Raw genomic sequence first — 19,615 nt, 5'->3', positions numbered from 1 at the left:
TTTCTACGATGTTACCTGGTTTTGATCAGCCGGTACCAGCGACAACTAATTCAAACAAATATCAGGTTAATTTCGGATTATAGCAATTTATGTTGCATAGGCCAGTGAGGGAATTTGAAGCTAAGATATGGAGCAGCTCTACTGCTTTGGCAGCGGAGGGACAAGTGCGTCCGCATCCAACAGACGAAAACAGGAGGAAGCTATACTTTTGCTTCGCTTTACTGGAGCTGAATTATTCATGTGTGTGCTATATACAGGGAGTCCAGGGGAGCAGAGACCCCCACAGAAATTCTCAGCGGCCGACTATTTCGAAACGATTCCCGAGGTATAAGGCGGAAAATAAATTCCCGGGCCGTCCCAGGCATCCCTCACTGGCGGTTGCCTTGCCGCTGCAGCGACTGGTAAGAGAGCGACGCCTGACTGATGCTGCAAACGGGATGAAACTGTCCAGTTCCGTTTTAATACTCTTTCGTACATCCACCTGGCCGGGACTTCTAAGTAAGGGTAAGATACAGCGTTGAACTCTATTTGTGCCTATCTGAAAGAGATCCTACACAGTGATTTACCGCGATCATGAAATACATGTCTGCGAAAAATTTTGTTGCTGTGAAAGTGTAAAAAGAGTAGATATATGAGCCCATCGGCAGATCCCTTGCAGTCAGATTTCAAGAAGTATGCATACTGACGGCAACCTCTAATTGCTTTAAATTAGTCGTTTACAGTCAGCCATTACTCAAACGCACCATCTACTTTCATAGAAATATAATTTTAGAAGAAAAACTGATATAATTAAATGTTAGTCTTAATTTGGAAAACTAGGAGGTGGTCACGTATGCAGCCACAAAAAATAGTAATTTCTCCATGTGCACCACAACTGTATCTTTAATTAACGAAAAGGCCTGTCCAGTTACTCAGCAGAACTGTGTAAGCCTACTACCGGTTTCGGCTTTTTGCTAAGCCATTCTCACGTGGATCTGGAACTGTCAAAATATGGTTCAAATGGCTCTGAGCACCATGGGACTTAACTTCTGAGGTCATCAGTTCCCTAGAACTTAGAACTACTTAAACTTAACTAACCTAAGGACATCACACACATCCATGCCCGAGGCAGGATTCGAACCTGCGACTGTAGTGGTCGCGAGGTTCCAGACTGTAGCGCCTAGAACCGCCCGGTCACTCAGGCCGGCCTGGAACTGTCATCATGTAGCTGATGTGCACATGTGTATGATTAAAAAAAAAAAACAAAGCTTACATATGTTTATGTATAACAGATTATAAAACTTACAGTGGCGAAATAATATCCAAAACATGAGAGTACAAGTCTGGCAGAGGATTTTTAATGATGTCGTGATAATATAGTTGTCTCAAGCCTTACCTGATTACATTGTACACTGAGGCGACAAAAGACTAGCGATAGGAATATACACATATAAAGATGGCGGTAGTCTCGCCGACACAAGGTATGAGAAGGTAGTGCATTGGAGGAGCTGTCATTTGTACTCAGGTGATTCATGTGAAAAGGTTTCCGACGTAATTTGAAACGTCCCTTTAGAAAAATTATACATGACTGTGCGTAAACTGACACACAATATTTTTTTAGCGCAACACAATCTGACTTTCAATAATCCCTACAAGAGAATGGCCCTGACTAAATTAACCTATACGTTTCACAAATCACTTACCTCACAAAAATCTTCGCTACTCAAACTACTGCAATACAGCGAGCGCCAATACTGCTAGCTAAATAAAAGATTCAAACTACTGAAGGCAGTAACTACTGATAGGCATAGCTAGCAAATGAAAGATTTTGATAGAGAACAAAAATTTTATTTACCTTTAAAGTGTTCAAAAGTCATAATATATATAGCAGTTCATGACATCCATTCTTACAAATGTACTGATCCTGATAGACACACGTCCACATCATCCGCTCTCAAAATTCTACCATTTCTCTCCCCACATCCACCACTGCTGGCGGCTCACCTCCAACTGCGCAACGCTACGCGCTGTTCACATCCAGCTGCCCAACACTACAATGGCAGACAACAATGCAAACTAGCCACAGACTGCACACAGCACAACCAGTGATTTTCATACGGAGCGCTACGTAACGTTGCCAATAAAAAAACCTAAACAGCCTACTTACAAATTATGGCCGCAAGACGGAAATAAACACACTTTGAACGCGGTAGTTGGAGCTAGACGTATGGGACATTCCATGTCGAAAATCGTTAGGGAATTCAACATTCCGAATTCCGTAGGCAATAGTGTGGCGAGAATACCAGATTTCAGGCATTACTTCTCACCATGGACAACGCAGTGTCCAACGGCGTTCATTTAACGGCCGAGAGCAATGGCCTTTGCCTAGAGTGGTCAGTGCTAACAGACAAGCAACCCTGCGCGATATAAACGCAGAAGTCAATGTATGATGAACATGTATGATCAACATGTCTGTTAGGGCAGTGCGGCGAAATTTGGTGTAATGGGCTATGGCAGCAGACGACCGATGCGACTGCTTTTGCTAACAGCATATCGTTTGTAGCGCTTCTCCTGGGCTCGTGACCATATCGGTTGGACTCCAGACGTTAGGAAAACCCTGGCCCGATTTCAGTCGGTAAGAGCTGGTGGTTGAATACGAGTGTGGCGCAGGCCCCACGAAGCCATGGATCCAAGTATATGAAGATGGTATCTGTTCTTTCGGACATGTGTCGAAAGAACAGATGCCATCTTCATACAGTTAAGGTTAACCGGCCACTGGCCTTCTTCTTCTGTGCTGGATGCATACGCATTGCGCGAGTAGTGAGTGTAATAGGCAGGGGCACTACGCATGTAGTGTGTGGGCATTAAGTTGGGAATGTGGGTCTCACGGGGAGCGTACAAGGGATACATCCCTGCAGTTGCACCACACTCTGTGCCCTCGGTGGCTCAGATGGATAGAGCGTCTGCCATGTAAACAGGAGATCCCGGCTTCGAGTCCCGGTGGGGGGCACACATTTTGAACTGTCCCCGTTCATGTATATCAACGCCTGTAGCCAGCTTAGGGTCTTGATTTAATTATCGTTTCATGGATTCAAGTTGTCAGTGCAAGCTGGTGGTTCCTCTAGAAAGGTGCGGGCTATGTTTACATAGAATAGACTAAGTCCTCTGCATGTTCGGCTTCTTGGATACCATTTCCATCCATTTGTGGACTTCATGTTGCCGAACAAAGACAGAATTTTTGTGGATGACAGACAATGCGCCGTGTCAACGGGCCACATTTGTTGGCGATTTCTCTGAAAAACATTCTGCTCAATGGAAGCAAATGGTCTGGCCAACCAGATCGTCCCATATGAATCTCATCGAGCATATATGAGATATAGTAGAGAGGTCAGTTTCTGCACAGAATCCTGCACCATTACTTTCGCAATTATGGACGGCTGTAGAGGCAGCACGATTCAGTATATCTGCAGGAGGACTTCCAATGACTTGTTGAGTCCACGTCATGTCGAATTGCTGCACTACACCAGGCAAAAGGAGGTCCGACACGATATTAGGAGGTGTCCTGTGTCTTTCGTCACTTCAGTGTTAGGCTTTTTTGGTTTATTGAGAGTTATGTTTTGATGTATTCGAATTTGCAAGTTGTATAAGTAAGAGGCTAAAAACAGCTTTTTAATAAAGATCGACATAGTTACAATGGACGGGGCATCCGGGTCATGTACAGATTTATACACGATCCAGTCACATTAACGAGATCACCGTCTATGTTCGACGTTAACGTCCGCTAAGCACTCACAGATTGCAGATGGCAGTCCTAGTGGTGGAGGGTATATAAAGCATGTCGGTGGGCCGCCGTGACCAGATTTTCATTTTGTTGTTGTTGTTGTGGTCTTCAGTCCTGAGACTGGTTTGATGCAGCTCTCCATGCTACTCTATCCTGTGCAAGCTTCTTCATCTCCCAGTACCTACTGCAACCTACATCCTTCTGAATCTGCTTAGTGTACTCATCTCTTCGTCTCCCCCTATGATTTTTACCCTCCACGCTGCCCTCCAATACTAAATTGGTGATCCGTTGATGCCTCAGAACATGTCCTACCAACCGATCCCTTCTTCTGGTCAAGTTGTGCCACAAACTTCTCTTCTCCCCAATCCTATTCAATACTTCCTCATTAGTTATGTGATCTACCCATCTAATCTTCAGCATCCTTCTGTAGCACCACATTTCAAAATCTTCTATTCTCTTCTTGTCCAAACTATTTACCGTCCATGTTTCACTTCCATACATGGCTACACTCCATACAAATACTTTCAGAAATGACTTCCTGACACTTAAATCTATACTCGATGTTAACAAATTTCTCTTCTTCAGAAACGCTTTCCTTGCCATTGCCAGTCTACATTTTATATCCTCTCTACTTCGTCCATCATCAGTTATTTTGCTCCCCAAATAGCAAAACTCCTTTACTACTTTAAGTGCCTCATTTCCTAATCTAATACCCTCAGCATCACCCGACTTAATTCGGCTACATTCCATTAACCTCGTTTTGCTTTTGTTGATGTTCATCTTATATCCTCCCTTCAAGACACCATCCATTCCGTTCAACTGCTCTTCCAAGTCCTTTGCTGTCTCTGACAGAATTACAATGTCATCGGCGAACCTCAAAGTTTTTATTTCTTTTCCATGGGTTTTAATACCTACTCCAAATTTTTCTTTTGTTTCCTTTACTGCTTGCTCAATATAGAGATTGAATAACATCGGGGAGAGGCTACAACCCTGTCCTACTCCCTTCCTAACCACTGCTTCCCTTTCATGTCCCTCAACTCTTATAACTGCCATCTGGTTTCTGTACAAGTTGTAAATAGCCTTTCGCTCCCTGTATTTTACCCCTGCCACCTTTAGAATTTGAAAGAGAGTATTCCAGTCAACATTATCAAAAGCTTTCTCTAAGTCTACAAATGCTAGAAACGTAGGTTTGCCTTTCCTTAATCTTTCTTCTAAGATAAGTCGTAAGGTCAGTATTGCCTCACGTGTTCCAGTATTTCTACGGAATCCAAACTGATCTTCCCCGAGGTCGGCTTCTACTAATTTTTCCATTCGTCTGTAAAGAATTCGTGTTAGTACTTTGCAGCTGTGGCTTATTAAACTGATTGTTCGGTAATTTTCACATCTGTCAACACCTGCTTTCTTTGGGATTGGAATTATTATATTCTTCTTGAAGTCTGAGGGTATTTCGACTGTTTCATACATCTTGCTCAACAGGTGGTAGAGTTTTGTCAGGACTGTCTCTCCCAAGACCGTCAGTAGTTCCAATGGAATGTTGTCTACTCCGGGGGCCTTGTTTCGACTCAGGTCTTTCAGTGCTCTGTCAAACTCTTCACGCAGTATCGTATCTCCCATTTCATCTTCATTTACATCCTCTTCCATTTCCATAATATTGTCCTCAAGTGCATCGCTCTTGTATAGACCCTCTATATACTCCTTCCACCTTTCTGCTTTCCCTTCTTTGCTTAGAACTGGGTTTCCATCTGAGCTCTTGATGTTCATACATGTGGTTCTCTTATCTCCAAAGGTCTCTTTAATTTTCCTGTAGGCAGTATCTATCTTACCCCTAGTGAGATAAGCCTCTACATCCTTACATTTGTCCTCTAGCCATGTCTGCTTAGCCATTTTGCACTTCCTGTCGATCTCATTTTTGAGACGTTTGTATTCCTTTCTGCCTGTTTCATTTACTGCATTTTTATATTTTCTCCTTTCATCAATTAAATTCAATATTTCTTCTGTTACCCAAGGATTTCTACTAACCCTCTTCTTTTTACCTACTTGATCCTCTGCTGCCTTTACTACTTCATCCCTCAGAGCTACCCATTCTTCTTCTACTGTATTTCTTTCCCCCATTCCTGTCAATTGTTCCCTTATGCTCTCCCTTTCATTTTGGTGAAAAGAAACATGCAAAGCTACTATCAGCAGTAATAAAAGAGCTGTTCTCTTCGGTATGTTGTTAGTGATTTGGTGGGGAGTGGACAGGATGAAGTTCGTCCAGCTACCCTAGTTATTACGCTGATAGCAGGAAGTACCCTCCATCATGTACTTCTCATTGGTTTACAGAATGTAAATAAAGACGCAGAAGCAATAGTAGGCAGCCAGTTTACGAAAATCCGCAAATGGGAGCCCCTTGTAAGTGCATCGAGCGATACTGTCGAAACCTGCGTGTGTCAGGGAGCGAGGAGGCGCTAACTCTCCCTAGTCGTCGCGTGGTGCACAGGGAGTAATAGCGTTTCGTGACTGAGTGTCTGTTTACCGGAAGTGAAGGACGGCGCTAGGGAACTGGGCGTAAGCAGAAAATAGGCTCCCGGCGAGCGCGCACTGTGCTATGTCGGGGGCTGCGGCGTCCGCCGCGGACTGATTGCTTCGCGCCAGCCGTGACTGCGAGCGAGTCCGCCATTAGCCGGCACTTTGCCAGCCCCGCCGGGAACCAATCAGCGCCGCTAACGAGCGCGCCGGAGGTTGCGCGACCCGCCGGCCGCCGGCAGCCGTCGTTCGCAGCCCGGCAGTCCCGCGCAGCCGTCACTTCACTAGAGATGGGGGATCCGCTCTTGAACTAATGCATAGAGTTGCATCTTTCAAAGGAGTGAACAATCAGTGATTCAGAAAAAAAGAACGGTAGCTCCAAACATTTCCCACGGCAGAGAGAGAGAGAGAGACGGAGCATATCAGCGGCGCCTCTGCTGCTCAGAGCACAGTGCACGCCACTCAACACAGCCAGCGCCGGCCTCTGCCCTGCTTCTACCTTGGCTGCCTGCATTGTGCAGTGCCCCATTGGATTTTGTGTTTCACATGTGCCGTGCCGTCTCTGTGCGTCGTCTGCCGCCTGCAGTGTCTGGTGCAGCGTAACTTCGCATCGCACTCTGTCGGCGATCGTTTCAGTCTGCCCTCTGGGCAGTTGATGTGAGCAACAGGACAGAGAGCCACCTAGCGGATAACATAGGAACTACTTGCAACAACCTGCTCGCATGGGAATGGACGGTTTGTCTCGGAGCGGGTGAGTTCACCGCTCCCCCCCACCCTCGGAACTCGCCCGCTCAACGCTCGCCCCACCGTCTCGACTCTAGCCAGAGCGTTGAGAAAAGCGACTCAGGTGTCACTCTGGTCTCTGCGGTCTCAGCTCACGCAGTAATACAGCTCGCGGCTCGACCTGCTCGACTCAGCGCCTCTGCATCGGAGTTCGTCTCTACTGGATATTGTTCTTCGTAGTAATACCGCTATGTATATTACATTATTATGTTATGTATACATCAATTGTTTTTATTTTATTTTTCTTTGTTTAAACTGATTAGATTAGGTTCCTGACGACTCCTCTTACTATAGGATTTTTATTATGGACACTCGAATTTACGCTTTAATTACGAGCGAACCGATAAACGTATCGCAAAATGTGATACACCAATATTTTCCTTGTTTTATTCTGCGTAAGGCTATATGCAGCACTTTCGTTTTACAGTCAAATTTATATTTTTTTTTTTCTTATTCTGGTACGGATTTTGCGATTTTAGGCGTCTTCGGAAGGAAACGTTCACTTTAAAAATATATGGCTTGCGATGTATTTGTATGAGGTTAATGAAATTTTAATACATTATAGCCAAATTATTGTTAATGTAAATCTCAAGTTATAACATTTTCCGATCACCCAAAAAACCACGATAGTGCAAAATAAATCAATAATCCAAAACTTTGTCATATCGTGGAAACTTCAATAAACAATACAAAATTCTTGCTCATTATCTGTGTTACTTCAAAATAGGATCAAATAAGATCAAAATACAGGTATAGTACTGGAATAAACCAAGTTTAAAGGGCAATGTGCCTTCCATTTATTTTCTATTGCAAATGAGTGGTGAGTCATGAAAAAGAGCTAATTCATTTCAGGGAGTGAACAGTTCTGATCCAATCTCTGAAAAGAACAGTTTTGCCCATCTCTACACTTCACGCGGTACGTGCTGCGGGTGTTCGCAGCGTTACTGATAGTCTGATATCAAAACCTCGCGGCTTAAACACTACATACAAAGAAAGCCCAAAGCACTTTTCCTACCCCATCGGAAATTAATAAATTTCGAATTCCTTGAACAATCTACCAGGTGTACCGGTACGAAATGAGCGTTTTTTTTTTTTGTGAAAATGAAACACTAATTTTGAATTGAAAAGTAAAAACAATTTATTCAAAGTACTGACCACTGCTTTCTCTACATTTTGACAACCTTTCTGGCAGTTTGTGGACACCACGCCAATAGAAATGTTCGTCTTTTGAAGCAAACCAATCAGACACCCAATTTTCGACTTTTTCGTAGGAATCGAAGTGTTCCTCAGCCAATGAGTGTCCCATTGCTGAAAACAAATGGTAGTCGGAAGGGGCCAAGTCTGGTGAATTCGGCGGGTGGGGTAGCAGCTCCCAGCCAAGTGTTCTGATTGTATCCTGAACCAGTTTTGCTTTGTGTGCAGGTGCATTGTCGTGTAAAAAATTTACTTTCCCATGTCTTCTGGCCCATTCTGGTCTTTTTTCGATCAATGTATAGTTCAAATTGATCATTTGTTGTCTGTAGAGATTAATATTCACAGTTTCACCGGGTTTTAGAAGTTCATGATACACCACACCTTTCTGTTCCCACCAAACACAGAGCATTGTCTTCTTGCCGAATCGATCTGGTTTTGCAGTCGATGTTGATGGTTGTCCCGGGTTAACCCATGATTTTTCCCGTTTATGATTCTTAAAATAAATCCATTTTTCATCGCCAGTAACAATTCGATGCAGAATTGATTTTCTTTCATGTCTTTGAAGCAAAATTTGACAAATGGTTTCTCGGTTTTCCATCTGTCTTTCATTCAATTCATGTGGCACCTATTTTCCACACTTTTGGATCTTTCCCATAGCTTTCAAACGGTCACAAATTGTTTGTTGTGCAAAATTTAGCATTGCTGCCATTTGCTTCGGACTCAAAGTATCATCTTCATCCAATATTGTTTGCAATTCGGTGTCTTAGAACTTTTTTGGTGGTCTTTCACGTTCTTCATTTCTTACATCAAAATCTTTATTTGTGAATCGTTGAAACCATCTGTTGCATGTTGTTTCTGATAGAGCATGATCACCATATGCCTCGACAAGCATTCGATGCTACCCTGCAGCACGTTTTTTCAAATGAAAACAAAAAATTAATGCTTTCCGCAAATCATCACTTTCTGGTACAAAATTCGACATTGTTACCACGATGAAAACTTATGTTGTTGTTTGTTCCATGACTTGATGTATACTAAATATCTTTGACAGATGTCATACCAACCAAACAAAAAAAATTAAGGTTCGTTCATAACAAATGTTCCCTATCGACACATTTGTATCTTAACGCTCATTTCATACCGGTACACCTGGTACACTGCCCGAATAAAATAATACACCCTTTTAGAGGTTTTCAGTTCGCTTAAGATTTATTGTCGAAACAGTGCACATAGAGTTCATCAAATAATGGTATTTACAGGTATCGACCCGTTCTGAAAATGGTTCAAATGGCTCTGAGCACTATGGGACTTAACAGCTGTGGTCATCAGTCCCCTAGAACTTAGAACTACTTAAACCTAACTAACCTATGGACATCACACACATCCATGCCCGAGGCAGGATTCGAACTTGCGACCGTAGCGGTCACGTGGTTCCAGACTGTAGCGCCTAGAACCGCTCGGCCCCACCGGCGGGCGACCCATTCTGAAACACGCATATTACTTCGTGACGTGGCCTCTATGGATGGCAATACAATCGCTGAGTCTGGAATCCAGTCGATTGTACAGGTGGCGAATACTGCCCTGTGTACTGTTTCTCCTGGGTGGACTTGTGTTTAAAAAAATGTAAACTGAATATTACGATAAATTTTATAAATAATCGACAAGAACGCCAAAGAAGAAGAGATGGAACTACAATGGACATATTATTCCATGCGCTCTTGCGGTTATATGCATGAACTATCTTTCCTTTGTCTTTCACTTATCTGCTTGGATTCGGACCTTAGAGGACGTTCTTGTATAAAGCTCATTTTCCTGTACCACCTGATAATGTAAGTTGTACTTAAAACCCGAAAAATATAATGGTTATTTTGTCAAAGGAATTTGTGTATGCGGTCAATCAATTGGTAGTCTGATACCTGGTTTGTCTTGAGTAGATATGGGCCTTAACAAATAATTTTCATTGTTAGGCGCCATCTTAGAAAAATCTGTAACATTTTTCTTTTAGCTCATCTACGAGACGTGCCGTCGGTTAGGACAATTAACCTTATTTCAGATCGCACGAGACCGGAGGCAGCTACTAATAATTTAACAATTTTACTTACAGATTTTCTTTATATAACGAGATAACATCCCAGGCAGAAAAGGTCTGGTCACAGGATTCCAGTTCCATTATAGAATTTCATTTGTAGATGCTACTCTTGTTATCTTATATTGAGGAATAGAGATGTTAAGTTACGTATTGCAGTGGTGTACAACGAACAGACTTGGCAGATATTCTCTGGTGCTATAAGCACACGACTTCTCACGAGCCTGGAATGTCTGTAGTGTTCGATAAATAAGAAAACGACAATTAACTATAGACGATTACGTACTACCCTGAGAACTGAGCTAGTTTACTGAGTGTTTATACACGTCGGGTTAAATTAAATAACATATTACACTGTTAATAATATTCTTACATTAGTTGTTTCTCTTTTATGCTGAGCCATTGCATTAAAGTGTGTTTCTTTTCCATAAAAGTCACCGCTCATATTCATTCTATTACATTTCACTGATAGCAAAAAGAAAAGGAGTCACAAATAATTTTTATTTTATTACATTACACCTGGCATACGTTATGCCACGCCTGATAGAGCTGTTCTCGCAGTTCTGTAAGACTTTTCAGTTGACGAGTCGCACGAGTGACCTCGTCCCACCATATTCCATACGTGGTCGACTGGAGGTAAGTTCAGACATTGTGCTGGCGAGGGAAGTTGCTGCACGTCTTGCAGAACACATCGAGTTTCGGTGGAAAACCACACACAGAGTGGTGGGTAGCGTCCCCTCCAGAAACACCAAAGGTGATCGAGAGTTATCGGTTATCGAACACCAGACCATAAGGGGATGGGGCCAGAGTGTCTTGAAAGAATGCGCTCTGCAAGACAGCGCTCACCAGTCAAATGCGCAAATGACCATCACTTGCCTGCAGGCAGAACCGTTTTTCATCGGTGAAGACCAAGGCGTACCATTCCAACTTCCAAGGGATCTTCTTACGGCACCATTTGAGCCGTCCACGTCGATGCCGTGGCGTGAATGGAAGACAGGTTAGAGGTGTGCGTACCCGTAGTCCCATCGCTAACAACCGTTTCGCAATAGTTCAGTCCTTTGTCAAGCGAAGATACCAGACAGTAGGATATGTAAACACCAATTTTTAACACCAATTACTAGGTCTACAACTTTGCTTGAGCCGTTTTTCTCGAAGTTCGGGGTTTTATTGTGAAAAACAACAAAACAATTACGCCTCATAGTATTGCCCATCGCCGGTCACTACATTCTTCCATTTTTCGGATAGCATACGAAGAGCGGATCTAGGCGCTTCAGTCCGGAACCGCGCGACCGCTACGGTCGCAGGTTCGAATGCTGCCTCGGGCATGGATGTAAGTGATATCCTTAGGTAAGTTAGGTTTAATTAGTTCTAAGTTCTAGGGGACTGATGTTCTAAGTTCTAGGGGACTGATGAACTACGACGCTAAGTCCCATAGTGCTCAGAGCCATTTAAACCACAGCATACGAATCCCGTGGCGGAAGAACTGGGCGTCTTTTGTGGGGATCCATGAATCGATTCAATTTTGCAATTGATCGGACGTTCTGGTCAGCCAGACTGTATGACACTGATCGAAAAAGATGGTAGTCAGTGAGAGCAACGTATGGAGAATGCGTCGGGAGGGATAGGACTTCTCATTTCAACGTTTCCATGTATATTTTGAGGGGTTTTGCGACATGGGGTCGAACACTGACTTGCTGCAAAATTACGTGCCTATCGCTGTATTGTTGCCGTTTGTGTTTCAGCGCTGGGCTCGAACGCATCGATTCCTTTCGATAATGATGTCCTGTGACTGTCTTCGTCTGTTTCAGTAGCTACAAAAACGTTCTGTCTTCCCCACCATGCCGGTCTTAGACATCAAAATCACCGTTTTAAGACGCTGAAAACATTCTCTGCACGTTCTTCCACTAATAGTTCCCTCAGCATTGCTCTTACCCAGTATTTTAAGGGCCACAGTCGCAGTTTTCTTCGTGTTAAAGCAGAAAATTAAAACTTCCCGCAAATGGCGATAAATGGGTACGTAAGTCGATGTACTTAATCGAGAATTACCTTATGATGCAATCACAAATCGACTAACATTTTTTATGGCATTATGTTTACAGACCCAACTTTCCGCTACTGCCGTCTATTGCAAAAGTTGTAGACATAATAATTTTCTGAAAATCGGGTGATTAGTATTTCAGAGAGGCTGCGGCACAGCATTAGGCAAACAGTATGACGATTACAAAATTGTAGTGCCCACGAAATGCAGACAATATGCTGTAGCAGTCCAAGGGTTAATAAAGTTAAGGGAAAAGAAAGTCGCTTGACTGACTGAGAAATAAAAAGAGAAAAGAGTATAACTAGGACACGATGGGAGTATTTCCTGTACTGTTTGACGGAGGGAAGCTGGCCACACGCTCTAATTTCTGGGGAAAAATTATGAGGGTGACTGATAGAAGTATAACGTCTTCTTAAAAGCAACATGGCACTTAATCGTGCACAAAGTGCAAGATAGTCTTTCCCATAGACGTGTGCCAGCAACAGAGAAAGTTGAGAGATGTTTAATCTGTAGCGTGCGGTACTGTGGTGCTTGGACCAACTCAACGGTATATGGAACACTGACATGGTCAAATAGTCGGATGTTGCAGACGAAGTGCACGTAAGCATCCATGGTTAACTTTAACTGTCTAGTGTCCTCACTACAGACGCTGTATGTGATTAAATGGCAGTAGCAGAGGTTCGGTAAAACGAGTGATTCCGATAGGATGAGTGATTGCACAAGTATGCTTTTCACATCCTGCGGAAAGATGTTTAGAAACTTCTTAAGGGCAGAGAGGAAAGCAGAAGTTTTCCTGCAAATGGCGACAGTATTTTCTGCTCAGCTGTGATGCTCATCCAAAGCTACACCCAAGTTCTTCACTGTTTTTCTTTAAGTATCCAAACACCGCCTAGAAGAATAACAAGTAACCAATAATACTCCGCTTCCTTGAATAACTGAAATACCATGTGTAAACATCTGATTACAAATGAGTTACTGTGTTAAATACACTCCTGGAAATGGAAAAAAGAACACATTGACACCGGTGTGTCAGACCCACCATACTTGCTCCGGACACTGCGAGAGGGCTGTACAAGCAATGATCACACGCACGGCACAGCGGACACACCAGGAACCGCGGTGTTGGCCGTCGAATGGCGCTAGCTGCGCAGCATTTGTGCACCGCCGCCGTCAGTGTCAGCCAGTTTGCCGTGGCATACGGAGCTCCATCGCAGTCTTTAACACTGGTAGCATGCCGCGACAGCGTGGACGTGAACCGTATGTGCAGTTGACGGACTTTGAGCGAGGGCGTATAGTGGGCATGCGGGAGGCCGGGTGGACGTACCGCCGAATTGCTCAACACGTGGGGCGTGAGGTCTCCACAGTACATCGATGTTGTCGCCAGTGGTCGGCGGAAGGTGCACGTGCCCGTCGACCTGGGACCGGACCGCAGCGACGCACGGATGCATGCCAAGACCGTAGGATCCTACGCAGTGCCGTAGGGGACCGCACCGCCACTTCCCAGCAAATTAGGGACACTGTTGCTCCTGGGGTATCGGCGAGGACCATTCGCAACCGTCTCCATGAAGCTGGGCTACGGTCCCGCACACCGTTAGGCCGTCTTCCGCTCACGCCCCAACATCGTGCAGCCCGCCTCCAGTGGTGTCGCGACAGGCGTGAATGGAGGGACGAATGGAGACGTGTCGTCTTCAGCGATGAGAGTCGCTTCTGCCTTGGTGCCAATGATGGTCGTATGCGTGTTTGGCGCCGTGCAGGTGAGCGCCACAATCAGGACTGCATACGACCGAGGCACACAGGGCCAACACCCGGCATCATGGTGTGGGGAGCGATCTCCTACACTGGCCGTACACCACTGGTGATCGTCGAGGGGACACTGAATAGTGCACGGTACATCCAAACCGTCATCGAACCCATCGTTCTACCATTCCTAGACCGGCAAGGGAACTTGCTGTTCCAACAGGACAATGCACGTCCGCATGTATCCCGTGCCACCCAACGTGCTCTAGAAGGTGTAAGTCAACTACCCTGGCCAGCAAGATCTCCGGATCTGTCCCCCATTGGGCATGTTTGGGACTGGATGAAGCGTCGTCTCACGCGGTCTGCACGTCCAGCACGAACGCTGGTCCAACTGAGGCGCCAGGTGGAAATGGCATGGCAAGCCGTTCCACAGGACTACATCCAGCATCTCTACGATCGTCTCCATGGGAGAATAGCAGCCTGCATTGCTGCGAAAGGTGGATGTACCCTGTACTAGTGCCGACATTGTGCATGCTCTGTTCCCTGTGTCTATGTGCCTGTGGTTCTCTCAGTGTGATCATGTGATGTATCTGACCCCAGGAATGTGTCAATAAAGTTTCCCCTTCCTGGGACAATGAATTCACGGTGTTCTTATTTCAATTTCCAGGAGTGTAATACCGCTCTGCTACATTACTGAGCCATGTTGTGGCTCGCGTTGGTGCCGTTGGTAGGTTGGCATCATGTAATAGGGACAGTGGCAACTCGCTTTTTTCTTGTGTTTACTGGCGCCACTATGTTTGGTAGCGTTGTCTGTCCGTGAGTGGCAGCAGCAGCGGTTATCGATATCTACTAGTGCGGTACTGTCTTTGGAAGGACGTAAAGTGTTTACCGGGTCGGAGTTTGTCTGGGAGATTGGTTGGGACGGAGCAGCAGCGAGGTCCTGCAGCGCGAGGACATGCCGGGACTGCTGGTGGCACGCAGGCACTGCTGGACCCAGGGGCTGTAGTTGCAAGGGAGACAACCTCGTTGTCCACCAGACCCAGGATGTTTGAGTTGAGTGAACATTAACAGAGTAGTGAAACCTCTACTATTTTGAGATCACGCCATTTGTTCGCGTGTTGCTGCTCGCAAGGTCACTGGGATGATGAGCAACTAGTGGAGCATTTGGAATTGGCGAAATTTATTAGCCGTCCTCCACTTCTTATTATTAATCATTGAATTCCTTGTGTTTATTGATGAAGTTCAACCAGCGGTATTTTCCTGCCTAGTGGCCGCTAACGCCTCAGTTACCTTCCCTGGAGGTTAGCGTATTTTCGCGGCAGTGTATCTTTCCTCGTCTTGCCGCTGCTGTCCAGTAAGGCGTGTATTTCGACAGCCTCCTTGATTGCGATTCGGATATTTTGTTTCTTTTGGACTAATTTGGTCGTAGTGGTTCCTTCTGCTTCTGGATGTTCTAATCACCGCATTCTGAAGTCGCAGTGCTATACCCCGATTCCGCCTTGCCTGGGTTATTCCATCGATGTATTGGTTATCAGACGTTAGGCAGACTTTGTGAGAGTGTTGTCCGCGTTTAAACTGCCACTAGTTTGAGTTACCATCCGCTTAAGTGAATACAACTCTTCGCTGCCTGTCTTATCGTTTATGAAGTTGAGCGACTTTCCTACGTCGATCCTTGGAGCACTATCTGAGGCCCACTTCTCTCTATATTTGGTCAGATTGTGATGACACACTTTAAAAAACATATTTTAATTTTAAATTATTACTATTGGCGCCTTTAGCCGACAAATAATTTGAATTTTTGTTAATAAGGCCTTCTGCCGTGAGTGTAAGTTTTCTTAAGAAATTTTAATTAGACAAATATTTTAACACTCAAATGTTCATGATTGTTCTTTAAATATCTCTGGAAGAAATTTAATTGGTTCTTAAGAATTTGCTATCCAGGCCTTCAGCCGTCAAATTGTTTTTGAGTTATTACTATTGGGACCTTCACCGACAAATAATTTGAATTTCTGGTCAATAAGCCCTTCAGCCGTGAGTACAGCTTTTTTATTAGATATTGTGTCTTAACAGAAAAATTGACAATTATTCCTTATTGTCAACCTTATTTGCAATTGTTTTCAAATAAAGTGTACGGGATTAAAAAAAAAAGAAATACTGAGCAACCAACGGTAACTGAGTACGGCCCCGTCCACACCAAATCCTGCCTTTCCCTAAGTCCCAGGTTTCAATTACACATATATATAATAGACGTCACTCAGCCAAGCAGCACACTAATAATGCTGTATTCAACATTGTGGGTTTGTTTTTCCCCACTCATCCACATTAACTTACATTTTTCTACTTTTAAAGCTACCTGACATTCATAACACCAACTAGAATTTTTTTTCTGAGCAGTCTTGTATCTTCCTACAATCACTCGAAAACGACACTCCCCCGTACACCACAGTATCATCAGCGAGCAGCTGCAGATTGCTGATCACCCTGCTACCAGATCATTTACGTGTACAGAAAACAACAGCGGTCCTATCACACTTCCCTGTGGGGCACTCCTGACGAAACTCCTGTCTCTGATGAACACTCGCCATCCAGGATGACGTTACTAGGTTCTGTTACTTAAGAAATCTTCGAGCCAGCCACTTACCGGGAACTTATTCCGCACGCTCGTACCTTCGTTAACAATTCCAAGTAAGACTACTGCCAATTCGTGACGAGAGACCATAGTCAGCCAACCACGCGATGATTGTGTACTGCGCTGAGGGGTGGTACGCATTAAAATTAAGTTCCGAAAAAGAAATATTTTCAAATGTAAATCAACTCTGTCTTTTGCCGATTCTGTTGCACAGAGACTGCATTCATTAGTCGTTCTTGGTGCCACGAGCATATTTGTTTCGAATGTGCAAGTATTGTTGGGAAGGAAAGTGAGGAAAATGTAACAGAGTGAGTGAAAGCAACCAGGGTTAAAATCTTAATTCTATACTAAGACAAGTCATGTGAGAAATTTATTTGCTTACTTTGTTATTATTCCTTGCTGGTTTACTTATCTTATAAACCGCCTTACTCCTACCGATTTAAATGTGGAAAAATACAGATAAAGAAAACTTCAGAATTGATTAGGGAAACCAACACAGGTTCTCTGCTTCCCAGTTTTGAGTTGATAGCGACGCCAGTGATGCTTTCGTTAAATAGCGTTTACCTTAGCGGCAGTCGTAATAGTCTCTTTCCCTGATTTCTAGGGAAATACGCGTTACGGACACCACGCACGATTTCGAAAAATGCTCAGTTCTCAATTAACTATCGGTACCGCCAATTTGGAAGCGTTCGGGTTGTTTATCTCAAAGACGGAGGAATATTTAGCCAAAATCTCTTGGAGTCTTTCATTTAAGGCTCTACACAAGCGTCCTGTATAATGTGAGCCGAATAGGAAAAGAATGTCTGAGGTCTTCTCCGTGCCACTGACTAGCTCTAAACCAGAATACCTGTTGCAGGTTGCGTATCTACCGGTTCCAGGGGCAACAAAAATTCCATTTTCAATATTTCATATAGTTACTAATCCAATGTAAAGGTTTGAAATGCTGTCGTAATCTACTTATTAAAAGATATAATATCATGTTAAAAACTTAGCACTAGAAGACAAGTAGTAGAGTTAGAAACCGTGTATTTGTCTTAAGGCAGCTTAAGTGACGGCGCTCAAATATGCGCACTGCACTCATTCAGTATTTGAGAACGGGTTAGCTACTTCCAAAAAACCTTACATGTAATTTCCAACCTTCATGAATCTTTCTCCCGCTGAGATCCCTCCCTTATATTGGTGCAAGACAGAAACTTTATCAGTTACTACATTTTCGGTGTTCACGGAGACAAACTTCAGCGTTAGACATGACTTTTTAATTTGTTACTTCTTTACTACCGACTCTATTCGCAATAGTCTGTAGGCATTATCCACATATATCACTGAATGATCAGCAAAATTATATCATTGAACGACACTTAGTTCTGGAGATACGACGTTAGAGACACTGAGATGCTAGAAAGACGTTTTGCTTTTCCTTAAAATGGAGCGAAAATTACCCGACCTATTTTCATCCAGTGCTTCGTAATGAGAGCACTTAGCGATTTTTCAGCTGACTTTAAGCATACTTGCAGACCTTCTGTAAGCTTGTTTTCGCTTACGTGCTTAACTTCAAATATTCAACACAGTAACTCATTTGTAATCAGATTTTTGAAATTGTTTTATATTTGATATTTCAGTTCCATAATGAATCGGTTATTTACTGATTGCTTGCTATTCTTCTCGACAACATTCCGATACTTCATGAAAAAGCGGTGAAGAACTTGGATGTAATTCTGGATGAGCATCTCATCTGACCAGAAAACACTGTCGCCACGCGCTGAAAAACTTCCGTTTGCTGCTGTGCCCTTAAAAATTTTCGAAACTTCTTTCCACAGGATGTGAAACGTATACTTGTGTAGACAATCATTCCATCGAATATTTTCTACTGCGACGCAATCCACCAAGGTATGAGTAGTGCGGACACTTCACAGTTAAATCTAACTACGAATGCTTATGTGCATTTCATCTGCCAAATCCGTCCATTCATCATGTCAGTGCTTCATATATCGTTGGCTCGGTAGCGACCAGACGAGTTATGTGACTACGACAAGCTACATCTACTTCATTGAGACCTGAGTACACAAGCACACTGCCTCACAATACAGGTTAAACACCTGTCACCTTACTCTGTTGCTGCCGTACGACTCTGGAAAAAGCACGATTAAATACCACGTTGACTTCTTTCAGTCACCCCTATAATTTTTATCTAGAAGCGAGAGGATAAGAGCACCTTTCCCACCATTAAACAGTAAAGCAAATATTCCCCTCATCTCCCAGTGACATTCTTTTCTATTTCTCAGTCAGCCACGCTACTTTCCTTTCCCGTACCTACAGTCGCCCTTTGATTGCTACAGACAGGCTCTCTGCATTTAGTGTTCAGCGTGGCTTTGTAATCGCCGTATGTTTGCCTAATGCTGCTATCTGTGCTGAGATATGGCATTCCGGTCACTATGAAGTACTTATGACATTAAGAGAACTAATAGGTGAAATACACTACTGGCCATTAAAATTGCTACACCAATAAGAAATGCAGATGACAAACGGGTATTCATTGGACAAATATATTATACTAGAACTGACATGTGATGACATTTTCACGCAATTTGAGTGCATAGATCCTGAGAAATCAGTACCCATAACAGCCATCTCTGGCCGTAATAACGGCCTTGATACGCCTGGGCATTGAGTCGAACAGAGCTTGGATGGCGTGTACTGGTACAGCTGCTCATGCAGCTTCAACACGATACCACAGTTCATCAAGAGTAGTGACTGCCGTATTGTGACGAGCCAGTTGCTCGGCCACCATTGACCAGACGTTTTCAGCTGGTGAGAGATCTGGTGAATGTGCTGGCCATGGCAGCAGTCGAACATTTTCTGTATCCAGAAAGGCCCGTACAGGAC

Source organism: Schistocerca cancellata, chromosome 8, assembly GCF_023864275.1.
Source record: "Schistocerca cancellata isolate TAMUIC-IGC-003103 chromosome 8, iqSchCanc2.1, whole genome shotgun sequence".
NCBI lineage: Eukaryota > Metazoa > Arthropoda > Insecta > Orthoptera > Acrididae > Schistocerca > Schistocerca cancellata.
The sequence above is the reverse complement of the archived record's forward strand: the minus strand, read 5'-3'. Positions refer to the sequence as shown.